At 43.2% G+C, this 7,060-nt stretch overlaps 1 pseudogene; it reads left to right on the top strand.

The window, feature by feature from the left end:
* Positions 1-834: 834 nt before the first annotated feature.
* On the top strand, positions 835-1,474 carry LOC125097291 (etoposide-induced protein 2.4 homolog; annotated as a pseudogene).
* The last annotated feature ends 5,586 nt before the right edge of the window (positions 1,475-7,060 follow it).

Below are 7,060 nucleotides of genomic sequence, written 5' to 3'. Positions count from 1 at the left end.
TCCTTGCTCTGTGGTCAGGACATATGTCTCCAGGCAGAAGTCACTACAGGTGTAGACTCACCTCATTTGTTTCTCTCCTCTCAGGGATCACAGTCCTGTTCCACCTGGTTCCAGGTGTTTTTGAAACAATCATTTTACATAATTTGACCATTTTTCTAGTTATTTGTAGGAGGAGATAAATCTGGTCCCAGTCACTCAAGCAGAAGTAGAAATTGAAGTTCAAGAATATTTGAAAGATCAGGAGTATTTGAAAGATTTGAAAGAATCATCAGTATTTCCCGATGTATCAGATGTAGTATGTGAGAGAAAAAGATGCCAAGTGTCTCCTGCATTTTTAGGCTGAGAAATGAGAAGGATGGAGATACCCTCAAATGAGATGGGACTCTGTGGGAGAAGGAGGAAATCTCATTGTGAATTTGTTAATTCTGAGATATTCATTAAGTAGGCAGATGGAGATGTTGAGTAAGCAGTTAACTGTGTATTCTCTGGCTTTTAGGAGAGGTGTGTGGCTGAGGATATCACTGGGGATTATCAGTGTATATTATATTAATGCACTCTGTGGTACTTGGTGTGATCACTAGTGGAACCACTATAGATAGAAAAGGAAGAAAGTCCAATGACCAACCCCAGGACAATTCATCAGGAAAAAGGAGTGTGGTCCTGGGAAACCGCAAGCAGGAGAAGCAACTAGGTGGAAAGAAAGTGAGCAGCTTTCAGTGGGTGAGGGTCCAGGCTGTGGCTGGAGCTCCAGTGACAAGGCTACCATGTCCTTCATGGGGGACTCTTGCCTCTCTTCTGTGTAGTTGATAGTGTGGGTGATGAAGAGATGAAGAGATGGCTGACAGCGTCAAAACCTTTCTCCAGGACCTTGTCAAGGGGATCAAAGTCTCTGTCTGAGATATTTGTGCCATCTCAAAGCTAGATGCTCAATTTCAAGAAAAAAGAGAGGAGTAGTATTGGAGAAAGGCAAGTAATGTTTCCAAACAATGGAGAGAGGAGGCATAGTGCAGAAGCAGGAGAGTGAGCCATGCATTATTACTGGAATTTTCCAGTGCTGTGCTTGGAATGGAGGAGTATTCTGGTGTGTTCTCCACTTGTTTCCTCAAGCATTTATTCTTGAGCTTCAGTCATAAATGGCACAAGTTATGGGTGATCCATGGCTACTTGGAGATGTTTGGTCTTGGCTGAAATTCTTTCTTATAGCAATTTCCAGTGTTTCTTGGGTACTCCCTACTACCTGTGCTTAGCAAAGTTGTCAGTGCCATTTGGTTTCAGGATACAGTGGATCTGGCATTTGAAGTATCAGGGAGGAGCCTCCCCCATTCCCTAGTATCAACGAAACAACTGCTCATATGCTTTTCAGCAATTTGCTGCTGACTCTTTTCTTCATCCAGGGAATGTTGTGAGTCACTTTCCCACCTATCTTGTTGCTCAGCTGGTTAGTCTTCTGCATATGCGCCTGTCTACTGACTAAACTGCTTTGAAATCCCTAGTTCAATAAAGGAATCAATGGACCCACCACTATCAGTCAGAAAGTAATTGGCCTTACTAGCTTGGATGTGATTTGCCTTGGCTCTCCTCACAGGAATGCAGTCCTCATCCAGTATCAGTGGCTCCTGTTCTCTATCCTCCTTTATTTACTCATATTAACTCAATGCATGGCGATGAGCCCATGCACCTTTTCTTAGTGGCCTTCTTAAACAAAGACTCTTCCATAAGACTGTCTACCTGCAGTCTGCCCTGAGTATTAATTCTCCTCAAAGCAGTTCTCTTCGCCACGTTGGTCTCCAGTTAACTGTAGGCAGCTGCCCACCTATACCCTCACCACCTGCTGCCTGTGTCCAGAGGGGTCAGGGGGAAGGGGTGGGATTGGAAGGACCCTTGGGGCAGCTCTTCTCTCAGTTCTCCTCACCAGACTCCACCTGGGGCCCTCTGCATATTCCCTTCTCCCTGAGGAACTGGGATTTCTGTTTCTGGGGAGCACAAGGCACAGTCTTCCTGACACCCATATGTGGATTCTTAACAACACCCCCTAACCTGAAAGGGCCCCAAGATTCCCCCCAGCCCTTTTCTAACATTTGCCAGCTTTGTGCGGTGACTGATTTGGCACCTTCGTTTTCTCCCCTTGCCATTTATGCTTTCACCTCCCCTTCCTACCCCCCACCACCATTGGATGAATGGATTTTGTAATTCTGTCTGTTACATTTTATACATTTGTTATTTTTGTTTTTGTTTTCTGTTGTAAGGGCCAAGGGCAGGTGGCCCCAAAATGGCCCACTTTGGCATGAAGATTATTTGGAGTTAAAAAAATAATCAAAACCCAGCAGACTCATGAAAACATGTTATTTCCCCAACTGCCTAAAAATTTAGACAGAGGGCTTGCTCAAGGAAGAGAACTGTTGATGAGGGATAGAAGCATAAAAATATTCACCTTTAGCCCAGAAGGCTGACCTATAGCCTGCATTGCTTCAATAAGGCTCAAATACAGGCTGGTTGCTATATTCTTTTTTTTTTTTTTTAAGATTTTATTTATTTATATGAGGGAGAGAGAGAGAGGGAGAGAAAGCATGAGAGGGGAGAAGGTCAGAAGGAGAAACAGACTCCCCATGGAGCTGGGAGCCTGATGCAGGACTCAGTCCTGAGACTCTGGGATCATGACCTGAGCTGAAGGCAGTCTCTTAACCAACTGAGCCACCGAGGCACCCTGGTTTCTACATTCTTAAAGGGTCTCATGACTGCCTGCACATCTCACTGGTAGTTAATATTGAACTGAATGATAGCCGCAGAGAAATCTTATGAGAGTAGTTGTACGAGTAGAAATTCGAAGAAGACATTTATGATCTGACAGTCCCGGCACGTCCCCACCCCCTTGAGCATTAAGCATATAACCACCATCTTCATATAGCAAAAAGGCTGCTCTTTCCGCCCATAGGTCCCACCCCCATATTACTCAAATAAACTTACTGATAGGGAAAAACTGTGCTCTAAGATGGCTGACCAAACCAGCAAGGGAATTCCAGTCCCTGTCTCAAAGCCCTTCTGGGTTCTTCTTTCCTACCCCGTTTCCCCCGCGTGCCAAAAGTATCAAGTATGCAGAAGTAGAAGGGTATATATCCCCCTCCCTGCTTGTGCTCGGGGCTCAGAACTTTGAAGAACAATCTCCTCTGGGCCCACCGGTGTTAAATAAACCTCCAATCCTCCAAAGTCTCTGAGTGCCGCTTGGTTCTTCCTCCAGGATCCAGTCCAGGTTCTGTAACATTACTAACTTGAACAGTAAAACATTTCAAGAATTCTTTCTTGGCCATTGTGCTCCATGATCCCACAACACTACCACCATAGGTAACTATATTGTGATATGAACTAGGCAGGCACAGGAGGAACCCAACAAGGCCTATTTGATCAAAGTCCTCTCTGTCCCCTTGTTTCAGCTCAGGAAACATTTTTTTTTACCCTTTTTATTACATTACATTTATTCTTTCATCTTCCTATGAATTGCATTCCTTTCCTTTGAAGTCTCAGACCCCTATCCCCTTCTCTTCAGTTGAGAGTCATGTACAGACCTCATTTTGCCCATCTTTGGAATTTCTTGTCTGTATGGATTCCTCTTATACATGAAATGAAATTTGACTTTCTCCCGTTAATCTGTCTCATGTCAATTTGATTCTTAGTCCAGCTCAAAGGACCTTAAGGGGCAGAGGAAATTCTTCCTTCCTTACCCTGTGAAGCACCTACATTGGATGTGGGGAATGAAGGAATATCTCAATTTTTGCTGAACACTCAGTTGTTAATCAGGTTAACTTTTGGTCTCTCTTGCTCCACTGGGGCAGAGGTTGGGGGTGGGGAGCAGTCTGAGGAGATGGAACAGGAAGATAGAGAGATCTGTTAGATTTTGAGAAATGATTTTTTTCTTTCTTTCATTTTATTTGTTTTATTGGTTCATGTACGTACATTGCAATTATTAAAACACTCACTTTAAAGAAAAAAGATTTATTTATTTATTTATTTATTTATTTATTTATTTGAGAGAGATGGTGCTTGGGCACACAAGCAGAGGGAACTGCAGGCAGAGACAAAGAGAGAAGCAGGCTCCTGGCTGAGCAGGGAGCCCTATGTGGGACTCAATCCCAGGACCCTGAGATCATGATCTGAGCCAAAGGCAGAGGCTCAACCCACTGAGCCACCCAGGCATCCTGGAATGGTTTTCTTTCTTCTCAAAGAAGAAAAAGCTTTTTTTTCACTCGTGCGTTATAAATTCCCCAAAATGGGGAAGTACTAATTCTGTACCAGTGTCACTGCAAACAGGATACTCAGAAAACCTGAACTTTTCTAACACTGGAGATTGGAAATTAACTGCTGGCCAGGGCCAGATCTGTCTAGTAATTCAAAGGAATAATGGTTGCTATAAATAGTAATTGAAGGAATAAATTTATTAAATCCCAAACCTCTGATTATTTGGTGGATTTTTGGTTTCTGGTCTTGTTGTTGTTGTTATTTTAAGAAACCATAGAGGGTTTCTTATGTGGTGGGCAGATGTCCAAACAAGTATATAATTTTAAAATGTCACAGTTAAACCTGAGCTAGTCTCCCCTCCACCAAACCTCCCAAAAAGCAAGTCTGCCACTAGATAGCAATGTAAACTTTGGTAACTCATTTAGAGTGTCTGTTGCTTTCTGTATAAAATGAACCAAGTGAACTGATAGAACCCAAGATCTCTTTCAGCTTTGAAATTCTCATCTACCTTTTCCACCTGTAGAGGCTGTTCCAGACAGAAAACTTAAATGTTAAGAAGTTCTAAGGTCTTCCGATAATGTTCAACAAAGGTAATTTAAATAAATTAAAATATTGTGAAAGCAAAACAAATCAATGGCTCTGAGATTTCAAGGTCCGGTTCACTACTTACTGGAAGAAAATTATACCAAAAAATAAAGAAGCAAGGACTATGCATAAAAATAGAAAAAAGGTAGGTGGCAGAATATATAATTGTATAGAAGTCTGAGGAATATGCAGGCTTGCAAATGAGTTTAATATTAAAATGTCAAAGAAAGAGTCTGAAAGGGATAATTGAAGGTCAAGAGTAAGCCAGAGAACCGCTGACTGAAGAAGCCATAAATATACAGAACAGGAAGAAATACAGGAAATGTAAATCTATTTAAAATGTTTATTTAAACAAATGAAGGCTATAAAACTTGAGATGACTGAAATAAGGAGGAGGGGAAAGTAATTAGCATTCACTGACTACCTATTATGTGTCAGGCTTTGGGCCAGGTGGTTTACATAGCCTATGCAATTTAGGACTCCACTGAAGACTTAAAAAAGGAAACTAGGACCGTCATGAATATTTATTGTTCATTATGCACAAGTCTTGAGGAGTCAAAGAAGTCTTGGTTGCCAGTCCTGAATTTCAGCAGGACCTCAGCACAGGCTCGTCATCTGCAGTTTGAATGTTTCTCAGATGATTGTGACGTACAGCCAAGCTTGAAAATCACAGGTCTAAAGCACACCCTTAAACTTGGTGTGTTCACATTCGACCGGTGAAAACAGTGCATTATTGTTAATTGTGCAGGAGAGAGTGGGAGGCTATGGAGATGTGCAGAGACCCCCAGGAGAGCTGGAAAATGGAATGGAGAAGGGAAATCAAAGCGGTCCCTGTGGCTGGATCAGACATGGCCTACTGAGGAAGTCCCACTTAGACCATGTGGATTCCAACTAGGATAAGACTAGAGAGAAAGATAATTGATAACTGATAATTGACTAATCTTAACTACTGGTCGGGGTAATATCAGAATTGGTAAAGCAGAGCTGGAAAGTGACTGGGTCCTCGGGATAGTCATTGTCAAGTACCAATTGTGTTATACCACAAACTCCATCCAGGTTTGGATCCAAGACTCTATGAGGTATGCTAGCAGGCTTCCCTGCAAGGGAACAGGCTTCCTTGATAGGTAACAGCGTTGAGGTCCCACGGCAGCCAGGGCAGTAACAAGGACAATTATTAGATGTGTTGTGGGGAGGGAAGATGGAAGTAATAAGAAATAGGCAGCTCAGTAGGGTCTCAGACGAGGGGGTGGGTTTCAGAACTCAGTGGCTCTCATAGTTACTGGGAACTAGAGTAAACATAAGATGTCAAGTCACGGGCCCCCTCATACTAAATGGAAAGGTACAGTGACATTAAGGGGGGAATCAGAGTCTTGCAGGTCCACACCTATGAGTCTACACCAGGACCCCAGATTCCAGGCCACTCTTGTGTGGAACACAGGCCCATGTGCTCCAAAAGCAGGTGACCCATTCTGAATTCCAGCATTGCCACTATGCTTGTGTGAACTTGGCCAAGTTACTTAACCTCTATGAACCTTAATTTTCTTCCTGTAAGTTGAGTATCTGAATAAGAGTTCTACCTCATAGTGTTTTTGTTAGGATTAACTGAAGTAAGGTATGTATATTTCACAATAAAGAACCACTCAAAAGAGTTAGAAAATGTTCACAAGGGCTAGCTGTTGATGTTACCATGAGCTGATGAAGAAGATGAGCCAGACAATGGCCGTGGAATTGAGGAGTAGAGGGAGAGAATGGATGGTGGGGGGGGGGGGGGGGGGCAAGAGGGACCTAAAGTGAGCAGACAGACAGGAAATGAGAATTTGAACTATAGGAGGGCTAAAAAAAAAGAGAGAATTGAAGTCATACGGTGAAGGACAGGTTAATTGACTTGGTGATTTGGCTGTGAAGAAGCAAAGGCCCTGTCTAAGCGGCCAGATATTTGAAGCCTTAATGACTAGGGTGATAGGGTAACTGGGACAGAAATAGGAAGTGTGCCAGGGAGAAATTGTTTGGGAAGAAGAGGAGAGTGAGTCAGAGGTATTGGGATTTTAAACTACTATGTATGTAGAGATGAGTCAAGCCCCCAGGTGGAGTTTGAGGGATCCATCTGTCAGAGCTGAGAGAGATGCTGAGGTAGGTGGTAGTGGGGTGGGTGATGGGGACAGAAACGCCGAGAACCAGCTCAAGAGGAAGGCCCATAGAGAGGCAGAGAACACACCAAGAATGAGCAGAATCAGGACTCAAGAGG

The sequence above is a fragment of the Lutra lutra genome, chromosome 4, assembly GCF_902655055.1.
Source record: "Lutra lutra chromosome 4, mLutLut1.2, whole genome shotgun sequence".
Taxonomy (NCBI): Eukaryota; Metazoa; Chordata; class Mammalia; order Carnivora; family Mustelidae; genus Lutra; species Lutra lutra.
Note: the sequence above shows the minus strand (reverse complement) of the source record. Positions and strands in the feature narration are given on the sequence as shown.